Here is a 23,095-nt window from a genome sequence, read left to right as displayed (position 1 = left end):
TCACCACCACACTATCTGCACCAATTGACACAAACACAAAGCTCAAATCCATGCTCCTGAAACTGTAGATCGGCAGTGAAACACGCTGCTGACATTGCATAACTCATCCCTGCACAGGACTTGGACCTTGTAATGCGGACTGAAACGTGGCTGAATGACTCAGCTGCTCCCATTCTAAACATTGTAGTACCTACTAACTATGATAGAATTCGGTTGGATAGAGCAAGCGGTCATGGTGGAGGCATCACCTGCTTACATCGCAGCAACTTAATGAACAAGTTACTTACCTTCGGTAACAATATATCAGTAAAAACATTAGTTTGTGATAGATTCCTTACCTTATAATTCCCCCCTAGGCGTCAGATTGGATCCGGAAAGCTTTCGTCAGCAGTACCCCTACACGTCGGAAGATGGCGTCGGTCTGCTCCGCGTCTGTCGTCGTGATCCCTGGGATGACGTTGCGGCGGACACTTAGATGCCGCGCCAGGAACGCAGAGCTATGCAAGAAACTGACCACTGATGCAATGAAACTAGGGACCTGAAAGGGATGACCTTGACCCTAGAAATCAGTTTACATAACAGGGAGAATGGGTGGGGCGGAAAGGAATCTATCACTAACTAATGTTTCTTGCAGCTATATCGTTACCAAAGGTAAGTAACTTGTTCATCTGAAAGAAAAACGTTAGTGATAGATTCCTTACCTTAGAATAGATACCCCAGCAATACCAACCCAGGTAGTGGGCCTGCGGACCAAGAGAACAGCAGAAAGTCCCAGAGAACAGAACGGCCAAAGAAGCGGTCTCTCCGGACTTGGCTGTCCAGGCAGTAGTGCTTGGTATATGTGTGCAGTGAGGCCCATGTAGATGCCTGACAGATGTCATGCAACGGGACTCCCCGTCCCAAAGCAGTAGTGGCTGCCGTCGCCCTGGTAGAATGGGCACGCAGCCCCACAGGAGGCTCTTTTTTTAGCCAAAGAATAGCATGCTTTTATGCACAGAACTACCCACCGAGAGATGGTCTAATTGTGCACAGCCCGACCTTCCTTGGCACCCACGTAGCCAACAAAGAGCTGGTCATCCACCAAGAACAGTTGCGTTCGGTTCAGATAGAATGAGAGTGCACGTTTTGGGTCCAGATGGTGGAGCCTCTCTACCTCTTTCGAGGGATGCGGAGGTGGAAAGAAGGTGGGCAAAGTGATGGTCTGCCCGATGTGAAAGGCAGTGACAACATTTGGCAGAAAAGATGGATGAGTCCTTAGAACAACTTTGTCTGGATGGACAGAGAGAAAAGGTGGTGTAGAAGAAAGAGCCCGGAGCTCATTCACTCTTCTGGCAGAGGTGATGATTACCAGGGAAGCAGTCTTTAAAGTAAGGAGACGTAAATGACAATTGTGAAGTGGCTCAAAGGGAGCATACATAAGATATGTTAAGACAAGATTCAAGTCCCACTGAGGCATTACGAAAGGAACAGGAGGGAACATGTGCAGAAGTGGTATAGGTGGAAATTAAAACAACAGACCGCAACTCCACTCGCAAAGAAAATCGTCGTCTAGCGAGTTCCGCCTTGGAAATTCCAATGCGCAGAACTGAGGACATTGCGTGTTATCTTCGGTGGCGAATAGATCTAACCAAGGCTCTCCCCACTGCTGAAAGAGACCTTGCGCCACTTCTGAGTTCAGACGCCATTTGTGATCCAACATGCATCTGTGGCTGAGTTCATCCGCCCTGGCGTTCAAAGAACCTGCCAGGTGTTGAACCACCAGGGACATGCCCTGATGTTCCAGCCATGTCCAGAGGTGGAGAGCCTCCTGACATCGGGGCCAAGACCCCACCCCACCCCGTTTGTTGCAGTATCACATGGCGGTGGTGTTGTCTGTAAAAACCTGCACCACACTTCCTCAGACGAAGGGAAGAATTGCTTTCAGTGCAAATCGGATTGCCCAAAGCTCCAGAAAGTTGATATGGAGCCAGGACTCTGCCGCAGACCAGAGGGCTCTGATCTCCGCCTCTCCCACGAGGGACGCGTTCGTCAATACTGTATGCTCCGGTCGGGAAGGGATCTGCCATTGACCCAATCGCGATTCGTTAGCCACCACTGCAAGTGTTGTGCAGTGCCCTTCGAGATCTGGATGTGATCGGACAGGTTGCCCTGATGCTGTGCCCACTGGGACTTCAGGTCCCACTGCAGAGCCCGCATATGCCATCGGGCATGATCCACTAGCAGGATGCAGGAGGCCATCAGGCCCAGCAGCCGGAGGGTCATCCTGACCGAAACCCAGAATGGGGGCTGAAAGATCGGAATCAGAGCCTGAATATCCCGGACTGGAGGTGGGAGATGACTTTTTCGGTCGAGACCACCTTCAACTACTACTCGTCGAGATAGGGGAAGACTGGAACTACTTATCTGCGCAGATAAGCTGCGACCACTGCCATCACTTTTGTGAACACCCGAGGGGCGCTGGTAAGGCCGAAGGGGACAACTGTAAACTGAATGTGCTCTTGGCCTACCGGCAACCACAGGTAATGCGGGTGGGCGGACAGGACGGGGATGTGGAAACAAGCGTCCTGCAAGTCCAAGACTACCATCCATTCTCCAGGGTCGAGGGCAGACAGGACCTGAGCTAGCGTCAACATCTTGAACTTCTCCTTTTCAGAGGAAGCGGTCGATGTTCCTGAGGTCCAAGATAGGACGCAGGCCTTTGTCCTTCTTGGGCACCAGAAATTAGTGGGAGTAGCAACCACGACCTACTTCTGGCGCAGGAACGCGCTTGATGGCCCCCTTGGCCAAGGGGGCCGTGACTTCCTGCTGGAGAAGCACCAAATGATCCCTCGACATGCAGTGGTACTGGGGTGGCATGGCTGGAGGGGTAGTCTTGAAGGGGAGGGAGTAACCCCTTCGGACAATTTGTGACACCCACCTGTCCGAAGTGATATTGCGTCAGTGGGGGAGGTGAAGGCGAATCCTGCCGCCCACTGGTGTTTAATGGGCTTGAAAGCTCGTATATTAGGAAGACTTTGAGGCAGATGCTGCGGAGGTGGAGGTGGAATGACCCGCCCGCTGGCTCCCTGCACCGGGGACCACATCCGGGCCGCGCTGAGGCAGGTTCTGAGCAGGCCTGTGCCTGAACGAACGTGTCGGCGTCCCTTCCGTAGCCACAAAAGGGCTGAAAAGCAGAAGTGGCCAGGCGCCTGGTGGAAAGGTCCAAGGACTTGGCCGTAGCTCGGGAGTTCTTAAAGCGTTCCAGCGCACTATCTGCTTTGTTGCCAAAAAGGCGACGGCCATCAAAGGGTAAATCCATAAGGGAAATTAGGACATACCCCGAAAAGCCAGTAGACCGAAGCAAGGCATAACGATGGAGCGTCACTGTCGTGGAAATCGCTCTGCCTAGCGTGTCCGCGGTGCCAAGTCTACACCGTATGGCGAACTTTGCTGCAGCCTTCCCTTCAGCAACAGCCTGGGAGAGCACTGTTCGGGTCTCCTCTGGATACTGAGGCAGCACCTGCACACCCCTATCTCACACAGAGTGAGAATAACGGCACAAGAGGAATGCAGTGTTCACCGATCGCAGCCCTAAGCTGGCACATGAAAACAGTTTCTTGCCAAACTGCTCCAGCTCTTGGATTCCCTATCTGGAGGGGCGGTAGGGAACGCGCTCTGGGAAGTAGAGGCCTGAATAACTAGGCTCTCTGGGGTGGGGTGGGTGGACAGAAAAGCAGAGTTGCCCAGGCCTTTTGAGCTCTCCCTGGTGAGCCTTTTGAGCTCTCCCTGGTGAGAACACGAGGGCTGCGAGCTAGCGCTGGACCATATATCTGTGCTCACTATTTTACCTTATTGCTGACAATTGTTTTTTATCTTTTTAAATCGTGTTAATATTTTCTCTGCTGGGGGGCTGTAAATCTTTTAGCTAAAAAGGGAATTCGAAGAGGCACACTGACACCCCTTACACGCTGCTGTTTGTTGATCCCTGCCTCGCCCAGCCGTTGTTACTGAATCGGCTGCAAGCGACGGCGGGCGCCATCTTAGGTGTGGCTGGGGCTGCGCTCTAGTCGCGCCGGCCTCCCGCCCTCCTCAGCTATTTAGCTTGGCCTGAATCTCGCTTCGCTGCCTTTTGAGCTCTCCCTGGTGAGAACACGAGGGCTGCGAGCTAGCGCTGGACCATATATCTGTGCTCACTATTTTACCTTATTGCTGACAATTGTTTTTTATCTTTTTAAATCGTGTTAATATTTTCTCTGCTGGGGGGCTGTAAATCTTTCAGCTAAAAAGGGAATTCGAAGAGGCACACTGACACCCCTTACACGCTGCTGTTTGTTGATCCCTGCCTCGCCCAGCCGTTGTTACTGTATCGGCTGCAAGCGACGGCGGGCGCCATCTTAGGTGTGGCTGGGGCTGCGCTCTAGTCGCGCCGGCCTCCCACCCTCCTTACACTATATATAAGCAGTGTCATGGCCAGACGGCGCAGCGGGCTGGCGCAGCGAGCGCGCCGGACGCGTGCCGAAGCCACGCCTAAGCCAAGCCCGTCTGCGCCCGTCCGCGACCGGACACGACCCAGGGCCATGACCCCTGGCCCTTCTGTGCGCTAATCCGCGGTCCAACTTAGATTGCTCAATCCGGGCCTTCTTAGCCACTACTGTATCCCCTTGCCTCCTCCAACCGCTGTGGGTATTAATCCCGCCCCGTGTCCTGGGTGTAATTATCAATTAACATCCCCACTTTTATCCAATTCTCTAGTTGCTGACGCCCCCTCCAGTTTGCCCATCACCCCACTCCAGGGATGTCGAGCGGCGTTAATTAACACACGCTCTTTCCCTTGTCATAGTCTAGATATCAGTGAGTTTATAATTACTCACGATCTCGACCTTCTTTTTGCCACCATAAACTTGGGGAGATGCGGGCTCGGGACCTGACTTCTGTCAGGCCACCCCGGGTGGTTATAGCGTTGTGAGACATGACAGACAAATAGGAAGAGGTGGAGGACTTGCTATAATTTATAAGAATCAGTATCATACCACGCTTGACCCTATTTCATCCACCAACTGTGAAGCTGCAACTTTTGCAATCAGCATTAACTGCAAACAAACTTTTAAAGGCATTTTGCTCTACCGACCTCCTGGACCTCGGAATTCCTTTCTTGGGTCCCTCTCTGAGCTAAATGACTACACTATAGGCTCCGCTGATTACACAGTATTGGGAGATTTCAATTTCCCTTTGGAAGAACAGGGAAATCACGACACCTCCCAACTCACTGCTGACTTCCTTACTCTAGGACTCCAACAATTGGTAAAGGGATCTACTCACCAGGCGGGACACACACTAGACGGTGTGTTCACTAACAACTCTCTCATTACGATACTAGACACTCTACCCCTTACCTGGACTGACCATAGGGCCATTATATTTGGTATTGACACTCGCCCAGTCAACCTCCCCGCCTCTAGACCACCTAGCAGAGCAGCAATTCGTGCCTGGAAGAATGCTGACATCCCTCAGATGGCAAATATCCTGACATTATCCTCCCCTACTATAGGGTCCAATCCTGTCCCCTCAGCCTCTGATTTCCAAGACTGGATTAGGAACGCTGCTGATCAGGTCGCTCCAGAAAAGTCTATCCAACCTAATAGAAGGTCGCCTTCGGCGGCATGGTATACAGAAGAGCTTAGACTTCACCGACAACATTGTCGGAATTTAGAAAGACGCTGGAGGAAATCCTACTGCCCCACTGCTAAGCAATCCTACAAAGATGCCTTGACTTTATATAAAAAGGCCATTACTACTCGGAAAATGACTTTTTTCTCGACCCAAATAAACAATGCTAGGAATTCGGCCAGAGAACTGTTTTCTGTGGTCAACTCCCTATCTACACCTCCATCGGGTCTCGGAGTAGAACCCTCCCAACTGTTCTGTAACGCATTGTCCACTTTCTTTACTACTAAAGTGGCAGATATCTATGCATCCTTTGGTGGAGATACAGGGGCTAGATCCACTGCCAGCAATAAGGAACTTCCCCATACTAACCATGACCATCTTTCTTTATTTGCTGACACCTCAGAAGACCAAATTAGCAGACTCATTTCCATCACCAAGTCTGGATCCCCTCTGGACCCATGCCCTCCCTCAGTGATGGCTAATCTAAGTGAGGTGATTTCCCACCCACTCATGGAAATCTGCAACACTGCCTTTCAAACCGGATGTTATCCAGCCCCGTGGAAGAAGGCAGTGATCAAGCCTCTTCTGAAGAAGCCCTCCCTGGACCCCTCCGCCCCGGTCAGCTATAGACCCATTGCCTGTCTTCCCTTCCCGGCCAAAATCTGCGAAGCTCTGATGAATATACAGCTCTCAGAGTTCGTCGATACGCACCAACTCTTAGACGAAACGCAGTTTGGCTTTAGGAAGGGACACAGGACGGAGACCGCTCTAATAAAAGCTTCTGATGAAATCAGAACCATCATGGATCAGGGAGGAACGGCCATCTTAATTCTTCTGGATCTATCCGCAGCATTTGACACGGTCGACCATGCTATTCTGGTCGACCGTGTCACAGCTCTGGGGATTGACGGTTCGGCTAGAGACCTCATTTCATCCTTCCTGGCCGACCGCACCCAGACAGTCAAGTTGGGTAATTTCTACTCTCCCGTCTCTGCACTACCATGTGGAGTACCACAAGGCTCCTCGCTAAGTCCCACGTTATTTAACATCTACGTAGCGGACTTAGCGAGGGTAATAAAGGCCTATGGGGTGCGATTAACTTCCTACGCAGACGATACCCAACTGGTGCTGGCGATCCATAAGAACGGCACAGCAGTGGCAGCTAATTTTCAGGAAGCAATGCTTGCTGTCAGTACGTGGATGTCCTCCAACTGCCTAAGGCTTAACTCGGATAAAACCGAGGTTATGACCTTTGGCAACCTCGCCCCAGAATGGTCTTCCATCTGGTGGCCCAAACAACTGGGCTCTCCACCCGTCCCAGTGGTAAAAGCAAGGAACTTGGGAGTCATCTTCGATAGCAAACTAACTTTCAACCTTCATGTTAACAAGGTTGTCTCCTCTGCTTTCTTCATGCTAAAGAAAATAAAGAAACTGCTGCCTTATCTCCCCTCCTCTGCCGGGAAGACTTTAGTTACCACTCTGGTATTCTCCAAAATGGATTATGGAAATGCCCTCTTCCTCAACTCCCAGAAATCGGTGCTGTCAAAGTTACAGTCTGTACAGAACGCGGCTGCCAGAATTCTTTTAAACATCCCTCGCCGCCAGCCTACTACCCTTGCCATCCGCCAGCTTCACTGGCTCAGAGTAGAGAGCCGTATTAAGTTCAAGGCCCTCTGCATTGCCTACAAGGCAGTGCATGGCACAGGACCCAAATACCTGACTGAGGCACTCCAGGTGAACACCCCCAAAAGATTGCTGAGATCTGCTAACATTTGCCTTCTACCTGTACCTCGCACCAGAACGGCAACTTGGGGAGACCGTCGCTTTTTAGTGGCTGCACCAAAACTCTGGAACCTTCTTCCACTAAATATCAAAAATGCCCCCAACCTGATGAGCTTCCGGAGGCTCGTAAAGACATGGCTGTTTGACCAGTGAACTCTACTATTGTGGTCCTGCTAGCTCACACATGCGCCGAGACACCCCAGGGTAATTGTTTGCGCAATAAAAATCTCAAAAATAAATAAATAAATAAATAAAGGACTGTGCCTGGCCACGTTCCTATCCACAAATTGGATGGTCCTATCCCGCCTGTGGTGGGCCAGGTCCAAGTGCCCAGAAGAACGCCTGTCAGTGCTTCATTGAAAGGCAGTAGAGGCTCCAAGGAGCTTGCTGGAGCGCTTCAGTGAGGAGGTTAGTTGTCACGGCCATCGTAGGAAGTCCAAGGTCCTTGGCTGCCCTACGTAGAACCACACCTAAGTCGCACCCTCCTCTATAGCCACGGTAAAAGGAGGGAGGAAGCCAAGGTCAGGCAATTGATCAAAACCATTGGCATCCCCTAACTCTTCTGCCCAGTCCTAATCCAACTCACACTGTTGTGTGAGAGGGCCCTCAGACCCCTCCCAGTCCTCCCCTCCCACCATAGCCCGATAAACAGGTCAAAAAGATGGAGACTGGACATAGGGATAGAAATCCCCCATCGGCATCGGAATCGAACAACACCGAACTGGCGCCGTACCGGGGCCGACGTCGTCCAAGGGACCGGACGGCATCACGGGCAGTGCCGGTGGGGTCGATGCCGGCGGAGGAGTTGTGAGGTCGACCGGAATCCAGGCGTGGACCCAAGGGGGTCCTGCAACGCCGGCAACAAAGTTGTTGGCGGTGCCGGGGCAAGAGCTGCCAGCAGCACAAAGCAGGGACCCCAGATGGGCCCGCGGCGCCTGAAGGCGCTCCGGCGGGGGCCGACGGCCCGAAGAAAATCGTGCACATGGGCTTGAGTCGCTCCTGGGCCCTGAAAAAGTGGATAGGACGGGGTTGACTGCACAGGCTCCACAGTAGTCACATGGGTGGCACCACCCGCACCTTCAGTTGAGTTGTGCGACCGGCGAGAGTAAGTCAAAGGGTGACGATGCTTCTTCGACTTCTTTTTCGAATGCCTCGACTTACCCGACCCCTAGGACTTTGATCCTGAAGATCGATGGTGGTGACTCCGTGACCGGTCCCTTGACTTCCTCCTTGACAGGGACTCGAGCGGTGCGGAGCCGACTCCTGGGCTTCCAGCAACTTTCGGGACCGCTCCCGCAAAGTCTTTGTTGCCATGGCCCGACAGAGCACGACTTGGGGTCATGGTCGCGTTCCAGGCAGAAGAGACACACGTCATGGGGGTCAGTCACCGACATCATGCGGGGACAGGTCCCGCAATGTCATGTCATCCCTACCCAGCATCAGGAGTCGATAGACTCGAAAAATAGAGACACAAATCTTCAAAAAGCTCTCTCCGGATCTGCTGGTGTGGAAAACAAAAGAACTGCCATCAGCGCGCAAGAGTGGCGTCTAAGTACCTGCTGTGACGCCGGTGAACACGACGCCGACGACGGATGAGGAACAGAATGACGCCACCTTAGGACACGGAGGGGTACTGCTGACGAAAACTTTCCGGATCCAGTCTGACGCTTGGGGGTAAATAACAAGAACAAAAGCAGAAAGGGACACTAGTTATACACAAATCGTAAACTCACTTCAAGGTCAAAGTTGCCCACCTCACTGGTCTTCTGCCAAGAGACCACACAGTTATAGTAGACATAATAAAGCACAGAGAGGCAATATAAACATTTTAAAATGCACAAATGCACAGTAGATGAATCAATCCGGACTCTTCAAATGATGTTAGGCATGATCCTTTAGTTTAATGGATTCTTGGACCACATATGAATAGTACACCCAGAGTGCAGCCAACGCGTTTCGCCCTGAATAGGGCTACCTCAGGGCAGTCGACCAGTTACTCCAATCTTATGAGGGCAAAGAGGTGCCCAGATAATTACTGCACAAAACTTTCAAATTTGGTGCGTATTTATTCCACAAAAGCAAGTATTCTTCCAGTTTCTATCTTGCTTTGAGTAAATGGTCCATAATCACTTAAAACCGTGATGTATTAAGTCTCCAGTATTCCAAATTCTGTAGTGTAATCCAAATTCTATTTTCTGGTGATCACTATGATAGGTGATACACCTGGGGTTAATCAATATCAGCAGTTGTTACTTCATATCCCCATCATTCGTAACGCCGTGTCTCTCGAACCGCCGTCACTCTCAAAATACAATGGAGGCTTGAACCTTTTTTGCCTAACATCATTTGAAAAGTCCGGATTGATTCATCTACTGTGCACTTGTGCATTTTGAAATGTTTATGTTACCTCTCTGTGCTTTTTTATGCGAGGCCTGGGGGGAATTCTAAGGTAAGGAATCTATCACTAACGTGTTTCTTTCAGCTAGTGAAAGCACTACAATCGGACCTCATGCCGTCCTGTGAATACCTATGCATCGAGGTGGCTGGTAGCAACAATCACCCATGCAAACTGCATACGTTCTACTACCCGCCTTGAGACAACCTTCCCTTTGCTGAACAGATCATGGATATTATCTCGGCTTATGAAGATTTCCTGGGCACTCAGATCTTCTTGAGAGATTTCAATCCTGGTTCGAGGGCCATTGCCGAACTGTGATGAATTTGCTGACTTCTTCATAGTTAAGACCACTAAGATCAGAGTTGAACTACTCTCCGGCCTTGAACAACTGTCGATCGGTCCGCTGAACACCCTCCCACCCACTGGGTTGGTTGTCATTGTCCCCATGCAGCCTTACCTCCTCAAAAACAACGCATCTTGGAGTCTTTTCCAAACCTTGGATGAAACCACTATACGCAATACGCTGGCTACTCTGAAACAGTCTAATCACTACAATGACCCCCTCCCATCCACCCTCTTTTCCCAAGTTAGAACCTCCTGCTCCCACGTTGGACACTTTGGACTTCCTTAATGTATCCCAGATTGCCTAAAATCAGGTCAAGTTACCCTGAATTCCAAAGAAACCATCTGCAGATCACACCGACCTTCATAACTTTTGCCTAATCTCTAATATCCCCACATTGGCAAAGCTCCTGGAGAAATGTGTTCTCGCCCAACTATCTACCCACATCCATCACTTCCAACTCCTGGACCAGTGTCGATCTGGTTTTCGCCCGGGCCATAATACAGGATCTGCTTTAACTCACATTGTCGATGATGTGGTAAGAATGTTGGATCAAAATGAATCCTACCTACTGATCCTTCTCGACCTTCCATCAGCATTTGACACCGTCAAACACGATAACCTAATTGACCTCCTGGAACATAGAATGGGGCTGTCTCTGCCTGTACTAAACTGGTTCTCCTCATTCCTTCATAACAGATCCCAAATGATTCAAGGTCAACCAGTCTCTCTCTAATACTTCGCCAGTCACTCTTGGGGTCCCACAGGGTTCAGCGCTTTCACCCACGCTCTTCAACCTCTTCATAGAGCCTTTGACAGAAATTCTGAAATCATCCAGCATTCACTATCACATGTATGTGGATGACACCCAGCTATACCTGAAGATTGCCCCCCTTGAGGACATCCTGTCCCTCAACACAGTCCTACTGGAAACTCAAAGCTGGCTGACACGCAACCACCCTGAAGTTAAACTCTCTCAAAACAGAATTCCTCCTAATCGCACCACACAAGCAATCCCAGGTCATTGAACAATGGTTGAAGCAGCTCACTGCTCTGAATTGTAGACCGCACCTTGTTGATTCTGCAACCTCTCTGGGAATTATCTTAGACAAAAGTCTGAATATGCAGAAGCACATCAGCTCCCTCACCAAAGGAGCGAACTTCCAACTCAGTATTCTAAGGAAACTCAAACCTTACCTCTCTGCTCATGAACTCAAGGCGGCAGAGCAAGCCTTAGTGATATCTAAGCTGGACTAAGGTAGTGTAACCCTCTGCGGCCTACCTACAGTGAAGACAGCTCCTCTTAGGGCCACACTCAACTCTGCTGCTAGGCTCGTAACAGGCGTTAAGAAATACAACCATATCACCCCTGACCTTTTGTCCTTGAACTGGCTGCCATATGAAGCTCGGATACAATTAAAAATTGCATGCATGGCAGACAAAGCCATTCACTTCAACACCTCCTGTACCTCGCTCAGAAACTGGAGCTCTCATGTGGTGCGAGAGCCTCCAGAAGCTCCAGTACACTATTGCTCAAACAAACAGAATTCAAGAAGAAAAAAACCTACAATCCAGACTTCTCAGGTATAGCACCGAGGGCATGAAAAACGTTGACCTGAAGTACAGACCCCAGCTTACCAGCAGGTCCATAGGTGATCAATACTTTCACACAGTGATAGGGGCCATTAGCTCCTCAATTTCTCTGCCACTGTTTTTAATCTCAACATGGACCAGGAAGATAACATTAACTATATTGTGGCAACTGGTCGATAGTTGATCTTATATTCAGACTTCACCAATCTCACATCTTATGACACAACATCCTCTGTCCTGCTATGCTCATCCGGCATACTTAATAAAAAATCTCCGACAAAGTGCCCTCTTGTGGTGCCCGCCAGGCATTGTAGCGCCGGCCTGGTGAGGAGTATAGCCCAATGCGTTCAGTTACAGATAATGACTCTGGGACTGAACCTCCGGAACAGTATATTGTGATTTGACTGTTTTATTTTAACAAATGTACATAGCAGATATTGGCCCTTCCTTGTTTCACAAACATGATCGGACACCTGCCTCGGAGCGCACTTCTTACAAACGAGTATGGGGTTATCATGTTGCTTCTACAAGCTCCTTACCTGTGCGAGTTATCGGGAACGATGCAGGGGGCAGACCCAAACTAGCCACACGTGGAGATCAATTACAAATACTGAAGAATTAACAGAGCTTCCAAGCTGGTGACCATTACTTAGTTGACCCTGAAAATAAAAGACACGTTTTTAGTATTCTAAAATAAAACAAAAGGTTATAAATTCAATATTGTGTCAAATACTTAAAAAATTGAACTGGATGTGCTGAATCGAATGTTGCCCCAGGTCATGCGTGACACCTTTCACCACTATTGCTTATGGGACTTGTAGTTTTGTTTTTCTCATTTAAAAGATGGGTTCTAAAGTCCCAGTGTTCTAAGCGATGTTAGTTAAAATCAGAGGCCTGAGAGATGGTGAAGCATGACACTGCTCTGCTTAGCAGTGAGATGAATGACAGTTCCCCAGTCCTTCCATTCTTCGATCTACAGAGGCTCGTCAGCCGTTCATATTTTTTTGCAACGAGAAAGAAACTTTTATTGCAGCTTGTGTCAACTGAAGAGATAAAACCCCTGGGCGTGTTTAATTAACTACTGACAAACATGAACAATCAAAAACATGAGTTTCTGGAAAACTATCAAGCACCCAATCAGAATCATCCACCCTTCACACCCAGGAATTCTTGTGACTTTGGAGAGGATGAATTGCACGTGGTATAAGAGGAACACCACATCGACTCAAAGCTCACTTCTCAGGGATGTACTGAACTGCCAGCCTCATGGCACACTTAGCCAGCTCTTCACCTCCTCCTCCTCAAACTGTTGACCAGCTATCAGGGCAAATGAGCCTGCAGCAAAGCATCGCTGGCTTGGTTCCACACCGGACCAGGCAAGGTGGTCAACTCCATACTCCTCCAAGTCAGCAAGCACTCTGGTCGAGCCAGTCCTAACCCCACATGAATGTTCCCTATCACAACTATTTTAAGTTATGTTTCTGCCAAATGACTGTGTCAAAAATTGAAAGGTTTTACTAGGAAGTGCTGAAAGAGATATCATGAAGTTTTTCAATATTTCTGAGTCTGCCACAGTACACAGGAGCATTATTTCTCTACAGCAGCAAATCATGTATGTGCCCTGTAGAAAACATGTTTGGATGAAACATGGAATGCATTGCAGCCAACAATCTGTGCAACATCATAGCAGAGTGCAAGATAACTTGTGTTATTATTCCAGCAGAACGAAATGCCATTTCTGATGTGTACATTATTTTAAAGACAAACCCAGGAAAATGTACGATCAGTGTTGTTCTTCTGCCAGTTAAAAGACTATCACCATTAATGTGCCAGGAAATAAAATACTATGAGAAATCCTACTTGTTGGCAGGGTGCTGCCTGCCAGTATATTGCAGGTTACTTCCAACATAATCTGATTTATACATACATACTCCAGGGTGCTGCCAGCTATAGGTTCTGCACACAGCAGTCTTGAGCCACTCAGGAAGGAGGTAAGCTCTTCATTTAATCTTAAGCCCTTAGGTTACAGTCACAGCCTGATAGACCCGGAGAACTTTATCCTCGCTCTAACTGCGCCAAGCAGATATACGTAGCCATTATAGAATGTGTTGTGTGGGGTTGTGTGTTCGCTTTGGAACGGAATGGATGAGGTGGACGCTCTGGGTTCTGCCGGAGAGGAAGGAGGTGGTTCAGTCCAGAGTCTTGTCTCTTATCCCTGCGGCGTGGAGGCGTGCGCATAGTGTGCGATGGCAGTCGGTGTCGCAGGCGGCAGAGAGGTCTAGGAGGAGGAGTGCTGCGGTCTCTCCGTTGTCCAGCAGGGTCCTGATGTAGTCGGTGGCGGCGATGATGGAAGTCTCGCTGCTGTGGTTGCTGCGGAACCCTGACTGGGAAGAGTCTAGGATTCGGTTTTCTTCGAGGTATCGGGTTAGCCGTCTGTTGACGGTTTTCTTGAGGACCTTGGCCGGGAAGGGGAGCAGAGAGATGGGCTGAAACTTATTGAGGTCTCTTGGGGCTGCCTTAGGTTTTTTGAGTAGGGCGTTGATCTCCGCGTGTTTCCAGATCTCTGGGAAGGTCGCGTCTCAAGGGAGAGATTGATGACGTTGCGCAGGTGGAGTGTGATGGAGCTGCTTGCTCTGTTGAAGACGTGGTGCGGGAATGGATCTGAAGGAGAGCCGGAGTGGATTGAGCTCATGTTCTTGATGGTGTTATCGATGCTCACGCTGGCCCAGGCTAGCAGGGGGTCATGGTCGATGGTGTACGGAGGGTCTGTTGTGTTGCTGTCTGTTGGGGCTGTCTGGGTGTTGGAGCTGCAGTGGATGTCTGCTATCTTGCTGTGGAAGAAGGTGGCGAGGGAGTCGCACAGGGTTTGCAACGGCGGGATGTCGTTGGTGTTGGAGCTGGGGTTGGAGAGTTCCTTCGCGATGTTGAAGAGCTCCTTGCTATTGTGTGCGTTGTTGTCGAGGCGGTCTTTGAAGGAGTTTGTTCACTGTGCCATTTCTTCTCTAGGTTCTGGCAGGCTTGCTGTTATATCCTGCTCTTCCTCTCTCTTTGTCCCTCCTTAGTGTTAGTGTCTGCTTGTCTATGTCATGTCTCTATGATGTCCTCCAGGATTCTACCTGTTGCTGTTCAAGATATTTATCAGTTACCTGGAGGCTGAGCAGGAAGTTATCTGCTCCCGGTGGGGTTTCTTACCATATTACATTCCTACCTGAATGCTGTACCTTCTATCTAATCTCAAGAATAAATATACTACATGTACATTACAACAAGGACCCTTCATCTTTATTTTACTGAATTTAACACTTGCTTGGAGGCTAGGAGTTCTGGGGTGAACCAGCTGGCCTCTCTGTGGGGGGGTTTCTTCAGCGGGGCGCGGTGTTGGCGCAGTCCTCGATCCAGCGTCTGAGGCTGTGGGCAGCAGCGTCGTCAGTGTTGGAGGGTTCGGTGGGTGGGCTGAGAGCGAGCTTTGCGTGTAGTTGGTCTTCTGTGATTTTGCTCCAGCAGCGGCGGGAGATCTGTCGGGTGCGGTGGTGTGTGGTTGGTTTCTGGAAGGCGAAGTGGATGCAGTGGTGGTCGGTCCAGAGAAGTTCTGTGGTGTGGCTGACGGAGACGTGCGGGCTTGAGGAGAAGACGGGATCGAGCGTGTGGCCAGCGGAGTGGGTGGCGTTGTGACGAGTTGCTTCAGTCCGAGGTTGGCGAGGTTATCGATCGATATCGGTTGTGGAGTTGTTGTTGTTCTCAAGGTGAAAGTTCAGGTCTCCGAGGAGGATGTAGTCGGTGGAGGTCAGGGCGTGCGTGCTGATCAAGTCGGCGATGGAGTCGCTGAACTGGGGGTGGGGTCCGGGAGGGGGGGGAGGGGGTCGGTGGACGAGGGTGCCTCTGAGGGTGGAGTTAGGGTCTGTGTGGATCTGGAAATGCATGTGTACGGGGGTGCTGAGCGCGTCATCGGTGCTAGTCGAGATCCTGATGTTGTTCTTGTGGACGATGGCGATTCCTCCTCCGACTCCGTTGGTGCGATCTCCGAGGGTGATCTTGTAGCTGTCTGGGATGGCTATGGCAATGTCGGGTGCGGAGGAGTTGTTAAACCAGGTCTCTGTCAGGAAGGCGACGTCCGGGGATGTTGTGTCGAGCAGGTCCCAGAGCTCGACGGCATGCTTGCATGCGGAGCAGGTGTTCAGTAGTATGCATCGGAGGTGGTTGGGGTCTTTCTTGGCAGGTGGTTCGTCGGCTCTGAGGCTGGTGTAGCTGCAGTTCCAGCAGGTGAAGGGGCCGTGTGTGCATTTCGGGGAGGCCTTGAAGCAGGTGTGGCTCCGCACCGAGTTGGGAGTGTGCAGAGTGCTGGCGGCAGCCATCCGCGGGTCAGTCAGTAGGAGCGGGGGCTGTCGAGGCTCTCCAAGCGAGCTTGTATCGATATCGGTATTGATGTTACTTGGTTTGAAACTGACAGGACCGGAGCTACGGCAGGCACAATCAGGTGGAGTTCGGTGGGGATTTCACTGTCCTGGTGTTCAAAGGGCCAATTCAAGTTGCAGGTCAAATTCAGAGGGGATTGAAATTGCTCTCGGCACGGCTGATGTAGTGATAAAAATCCACCAGCACCATTTTGCACGTACGGTCCCGAAGATCTTTCATAAGTGGGCTCAATCAGCAGCACTCAAAAAGCCTGTGCACTTGAAATCACAGTGTGATGATCGACAGCAAGGCATATCGACAGAGGAAAACCGTGCCCTCGAACCTCAAACCAGCCGCATCGCAAGGGCCACGGCAGCTGCGGGGGTGGTCCTGAGATCAAGACCCCAAAAAATGCGAGCCCAGGCGTGATGTGATGCAGCAGGAGACTCACCTCGCAAAAACTGCAGCGCGACTCAGCGTCCACTCGACCCAGGCTAGCCACCTCATATTATTTGTCTTTGTAAGACTGTTACAAATTATGTTTATGTATATGTATTAATGTGCTTTTTTCGATTTTAGACCACATTTTGGCTCTGTCATATCAAATAACAATTGAATTGTACCTAAATTATGATGTACCACAATTTTGCTTTGTTTTTTCCGTGTGAATTTTTTAAAAAAATGAATAAAATACATTTCCTATACGTTTTAATGTAGTTATATTACTTCCACAATGAGTTCCTGTTATCACGTTGTCTGTGTAGATGAGTTAGTGAATTACAGGGGGTCCTTGTTAGTTGCACTACCACCCTCCTATCCTGCCAGGGATGTCTCATACAGTGGCAGGCTTGAAATATGTTTAAAGGGCTACTTAAGTGGGTGGCACAAGCAGTGCTGCAGCCTACTAGTGGCCCTTAATTTACAGGTCATGAGCCCATGTAGGGCTACCTACCGTGCAGCACAAGCGCGAGCGAGATAATTGAAAACAGATGGTGCTCTTGCAAGGGAGACACCAAACGTGCACAAGTGCCAATAGAGAACAGTGCAAAACATGCATGAGTTTAAACAAAAGTCCTGAGCGATTCCAAGAGGTCTCTCCTTAGCAGTGCTTGTGCGCTGCGTAGGCAAGACCTACAAATATTTGCAGCAAGCCCCATGTAACATCCCAGATCAGCCAAATTAAAAGATGCTCATGTGGACACACTTGTGTCAAAAAACATTATTTATAGATGCGGGCAGCAAGTGGGTAAGGTCCGTGGTTGCGGTGGCCCAGGAGAAAGATAAGAATGTGCAACTTGAGATTCGCTGACTACTGGGGCATTCAGAATCATGCGTGAAGCCTCCAAAAGCAGCCGGCCGGAGCTTGAGGAATTAAACAGTTCTGAGTTGCAAGGTGCAATAGTCTTTAGTCTACAGACCTGAGGACGTGTGACTGGGAGCCCCAAGTCCACGACGAGTCTCCAACAGCCTGGTCGCAGGGCATTGGATTTATTTAGGCATTTTTTTATAGCGCATACTTTACCCAGAGGTGTCAGAGCGCTTTACAATAGAGCAAAGTATATAGGATTAGATATTATGGCAACATATTTACAGAGTATAAATCCGCTAAAAATTACACACTGTAAAGTAAAGTTTGAGCGAATCGGGTTCCAGAAAAACACATTCCACAGTTGAAGCATAAGGGCAAACTAGTCTCCAGTGAGGAACACAAAACAGTCAGAGTTATTGGTCGCCGTGCCTTTGAAAGAGAAGAGTTTTAAGGTCCTTTCGGAAGATGCGGAAAGAGGTGGCGGTGGGGAGGTATGGAGGAAGCAAGTTCCAAACTCTGGCCGCACAGGCACAGGCGTCGGTGCACGCAGGAAATCAAACTCAGAAACATATGGCGCCCGCTCCCTATATAATGCAACGCCCCCAGGCTGTGCAGGTTTTTGTTTTATAGCAACACTTTTGACCCTGCCCTCACACCCACAGGCCCTGTCCCCACTGAGCCAGACTCCGCCCCACAGACGCCACCCATTCACATACCCCGCCCCCACACACATACGTCGCCCCCACAGGCCCCGCCGCACCAACATTCACTAACCCCGCCCCCACTGACACAGACACCGCCCCCAATTAACAGACACTGCACCCACAGACCCTGCCCCCTCATTCATAGACCCCACCCCCACAGGCCTTGCCCCCTTGCAGATCTCATACGTTAATGCTCTTGACCTCTGCCTCGAGGCCATGTCTTATCTTAACTCCCCTCATGCGTTCGGCCTGTGAGAGAGGAGGGGCCCTGAAGGGGACAGTGGAGCCCGGTGGAGGGGGCCTTGAGGGAGGGGCAGTGGAGCCCGGCGGAGGGGGCTCTGGAGGCGCCGCTGGGACAATAAACCGCGCGCGACACAAGAGCCACGCTGATGATCTGCAACTGCGCATGCGCAGGATACACGGTGTGACTCAAGTGCGCAGTCTTAAAGCACTGGGTGTAGTGAAGCGCATGAAACTGTAAGAGTGTGTCACTGAGTATCGCGCAGCCTCGCAGGGAAGCGCGGCCTACAGAGTCCAACCGAGAGGGGAAACAACCGGGCCGTCAACACCGAGAAAGGACACAACCGGAACCGTCAACAGTGTCTTCCATCATAAACGGGAAAGCCCCAGGACAGAACTACGAGCGCGGGTTAAAGAGGGCCCTAGATTAACAACTGCGCATGAGTTGAGGACAGACACTGCCTCCCGCCGCGGAGCGCGAGTAGAGAGGGCCTGTTGGATGAAGAACTGTGCATGCGTGGAGGACAGACGCCCCGACAGCACGGAGCGCAGTAAAGGGTGACAGCTCAGTGCCAGCACAGGTGGGACGGGGTCCTCGCAGGGACACAAAGAAGCACAAGAATTAAAAAGAACCGAAAAAAACCACACATGGTTGGGCGCTTTGAGGACACCTCACCTCTCCTGGAGCCTCGGGGAGAGGGGGCACACCAGGGGCCTGAGTCCGGCTGCCTGTGAGGAGTGATGCCCGGTGTGTTATTTTCCCCCGGAGTGATGCGCGCGCTCACGGCGCTGCACGAGTCACCATCGGGTGCGCGAACAAATGGCGTCTACGGCTGCGCAGGACCGCGCATCACAGCTGCGCACTTGCGGGGCAAACACAATACTACCTATCGCCGAGTTAGGACCTTGCACGGAGTAGATTGTAAACTGCCCTGGACAGAGGACGCCCAGCCTCACTGCGCCTGCGCAGAGGAAAGACACTCCCCCTTCCATAGAGTTCCCAACCCGAGGAGCTCTGCACTTTAATCCATCTCCGCACGTGCTATGGCGCGAGGTGCCTCGCGCTCCGCGGCGGGAGGCGGTTGTTGCATCTCACTCATTGTGTCCCCGCGCGGACACTGTCATTCTTATTTATGAAAAACAATATTTTTTAAATTGTTATTTATGAAAAACAAAAGAGAGACAATGGACGTCATGGCCCCGCAGGGCGTTTATTGTATCTAGTCAAACAATTCCATATAATCCCATTCCCCATGTGTGTGTTTGTGTGATCCCAGGTGATGGCCCTGGTGTCTGATTACTGGTGTTTGTTAAGGTTTACAGGAGTCCAGAGGTTACAGAGCAAACCATGTCTATGTATCAGGGCCGGTCCTAGAACTTCTGGGGCCCTGGGCGAAAGGGAAGGTGACGCCCCCACCCAAAGTCAGCGCTCAGGGAGATCTCATTGGTCACACTGCCCTAGCGCCTTCCTGCTCAAGGGTCCTGCGACCTCAGTGACAGAGTCACTGTTGCTCTAGGGTGTGCTGCTCCGTAGGCCTGCACAAAAGAATCGTGGTGAGCTACAATAGGGGTTGTAGTGGACAGGCCTTCAAGGTTAACCCACACTTGCCACCGCTATGGTCCACCTGCTGGTGCTCAGACACCATTTTCTAAGGTCTTTCGGGCCTTCAAAGGTCTAGCATGGGATTGAGCTCTCTCAGGAGAGTGGTCTGGTGGACTGGTCATGAAAGCTGAACGTAGTTCCCCAGTTCCAAATTCGGCAGCTCTGACCATTGTGCCACATCCTCTCCCCCACTGAACACCATACTGCCCCACTGAGAGAAACTCGCACTGCCTTCAACTACAACCCAATTATGCCCCACTAAACACCTGGAGGCGACTCAATTAAAATTACGCACTAGACAAGAGCAATATGCTGCCTAAAATAAAAAGTAACAACATCATGGAAAAAGCAAACACTCATAAGGAATGTAAGATTAAGTAAAAGCATGTGAAATGAAAGCAGGAACAACATGGTTACCTTAACGCTTTTGCACTTATTATTCAGAAACCAATGAGTGCTTTTGCATGAAAAGTTAAGGCCATGACTACATGGCCGGAAGGGACCAGTTTCAATGTCCATTGTTTATATCCTTACAAAACGTAAGCAATATGGTATAACAAGACTGCATTCATGAATACAGAGCTGTGATATGCATTTTGTTTTTTAATTCACCCATCAAGCAGGTATTGCAGTACATCCAGGAATGGTGCACTTCCCCAGCCAAGGAAAACATTGCTGTTCAAAGAAAGACAAGAAAACAAAAGTAGCGCTTCACTGGCAAACTCTGTAAAGTGGCTTTAATGTGTTTTGGGTGTGAATAAAATCAACCTGGCCCCTTTTCGACCCACTCTGTCTTGTTTTAGTTCTTTTTTACAATTTGAACATTGTATTTCTCTCCATCCCAAGGCTGCACTTTGGAAGTGAAAAATGTCAGACAAAAGACGACATTTCCAGCAAAAGCGTTTTTATATTTTGGATTAATTTCACTGGGGAACAAACAAAGGAAAGGAAAGAGGGAGCATTGGCTACAAGGCCTTCAAGGGGGCCCCCACACCTGGACCTTGCAGCTTGCTCTAGTGCTTAGAGGCCCAGGGAAAGGGGGCCCCTCCCCATGGCCATCGAAGCAGTAAGGAGGCATTTCGTAAAACACTGCCCCAGCACTGATGCAAAAGTTAACAAAAGCCAGTTTATCTGGCTACTCCCTCCTCCCCTCACCCACCTCCCTTACCTGTGTCTGGCTGGTCCTGGAAACAAAGGGGCCTTCTGTCACCTAGAAACAAAATGCTGAAAGAGAATGGCCGGTACTTAAGAGAGGTGCAGCCCAACCCCTGACACTCAGTAGTATTTATGTAATCCACTCATCGCGTGCCAGAAGGAATATGTGTGTGGCTACAGTTGTTTATATAGCGCCAGACTAGATCGGGTCTGTGTCTCCTGCTCCACAGCTTGTACCCGTAAAAGTGCCTCAATGTCTCCTTCCCTTGGAAGCAAATCCACTTGTATTCCAGTTTAAGCATATTTATTCTCATAGAATCACTTTCAAAATCCACTGTTCCGCAAGTAAATTCAAATTCAGTCTGCCCCAATTCATTTTGGGGGTTCTCCCTTCATCAGGGGGCGCACGTGAGGAATCTATGTTGTATGTTGTGTGCGGAAAATAGTGCCATAAAAATTAACTTGCAATGCAATCTAATCCTACAGATAAATAAATTAATAGTTTACTACATGTCCTGGTAGAGCCTAACCGCATGTCTGCGTTTGTGTTAAACCGGGGTCTTCACCTTTTCGATAGCGAGAGCCACTTCTGATCGAAGAGAATCATCCTGATCTACTGCCTTTATCACGTGGCTTAGCTAAGGGTAGATAAATGCCAAGCAACTTAATTGCGCCCCTAGAGCGCCCAGTCCTGCTGCAGTGAGCACATAGCATTTGTAGCACTGGGTTAGGAAAGGTTTACCTGTAGGGCCCTAAGCCTTTGTAGCACTGTTAGGTTTAGCTGCGGGACCCCAAGCCTTTATAGTACTGTTAGGAACCTGTGGGTTCCTCAGAAGTCACGAACAGGAGACATCTGGTCGCACGTACCAATTTATAATAATAAGGGCATAAAAAAGTGTATATTAAAATGCAGTGTATCAATACATCTACATTCTCATACACACACACACACACACACACACACATCAAGATTAAACCTGTACTAAACACACAGGCCTCAATAACGGGTAGATAATACAAAGACTGATGGACATAACGAAGCAGACCTAGAGATACATGCATAGCACAGACAAGATGAAGGTCTTGATTTAGAGTTTGGTGAGCTGGGTACTCCTTCACAAGCGTGGTGGAGTATCCTGTCCAACAAACGGATGGTCTGCCTGACCTAGTGCAAGTCCGGTGGATTGTTTTACGTCCAGCCTTACTTGGGTGCCGTCGATGTAAATACATAGGGCGGCCCATCCTCTTTAGATCGGGCTGTCTGTATTTTTCTCTTCTTGTGGACTACCAGGGAAAACGTGGCGGTCATGAACAGAAAAACTTTAAAATTAACCCCATTCCCTGGGAGAAAATGTCAAGGGTGAGTAGTTATTTGTTTTTAGAAACAAATACCCACTTTGGGAGCGTGTTTATTAAAAATACCAACGTTGGTGAGTGGCCACCTGAAACATTGCAGCCGCTCACCAATCTTTCCATGCCTTCAGAGAAACCACTGTGGCTCCTCTGAACTGACAGGGCCAGTGAAAATCTCGACACAAGGCAGGCGGCCCGTTGGACCTAAAATCAGGCCCAGAGTATTGATCATTGACAAATAGAAGAGGAGAGAAAAGAAAAAGATAGAAGGCTGTCAGTATGTGACCTACTGCATAGGAATAAGTAAGTGACAAGACACTGCTATGTCCCTTGCCAAGGATCAAAGGCCTTAGCTTGACAAACCCTAGCAAGGGCTTTTCTTTCCAGCCTCTATGTTCAATCCAGTTCCAGAGGCACGGTGTAGGCAGGGGCTACTGGGTTGAGGTCATTTTCCTTTGATGTCCCGAGACCTATCCCAGAATGACTGTGGAAACTGGACTGAGTAAATCCTTTTTGTACTTGACTCTCAAGGTAACGAGGGCGAGCAGTTACAGAATTCTCAGCTTGGTAATGCCGG

General features: G+C 49.8%; 1 long non-coding RNA gene across 2 annotated transcripts in view; it reads right to left on the bottom strand.

Annotated features, from left to right (window-relative positions):
- Positions 1 to 23,095, bottom strand: part of LOC147737840 (uncharacterized) — a 47,560-nt gene that overhangs the window by 10,525 nt on the left and 13,940 nt on the right. For both annotated transcript variants that reach the window (XR_015302635.1, XR_015302634.1), the window contains exon 2: positions 12,302 to 12,421. This is a non-coding gene — a long non-coding RNA (uncharacterized LOC147737840). The remainder of the gene's footprint in view (positions 1 to 12,301; positions 12,422 to 23,095) is intronic.

Source organism: Lissotriton vulgaris, chromosome 1_1 (assembly GCF_964263255.1).
Source record: "Lissotriton vulgaris chromosome 1_1, aLisVul1.2, whole genome shotgun sequence".
Lineage (NCBI taxonomy): Eukaryota > Metazoa > Chordata > Amphibia > Caudata > Salamandridae > Lissotriton > Lissotriton vulgaris.
The sequence above is the reverse complement of the archived record's forward strand: the minus strand, read 5'-3'. Positions and strand labels throughout refer to the sequence as shown.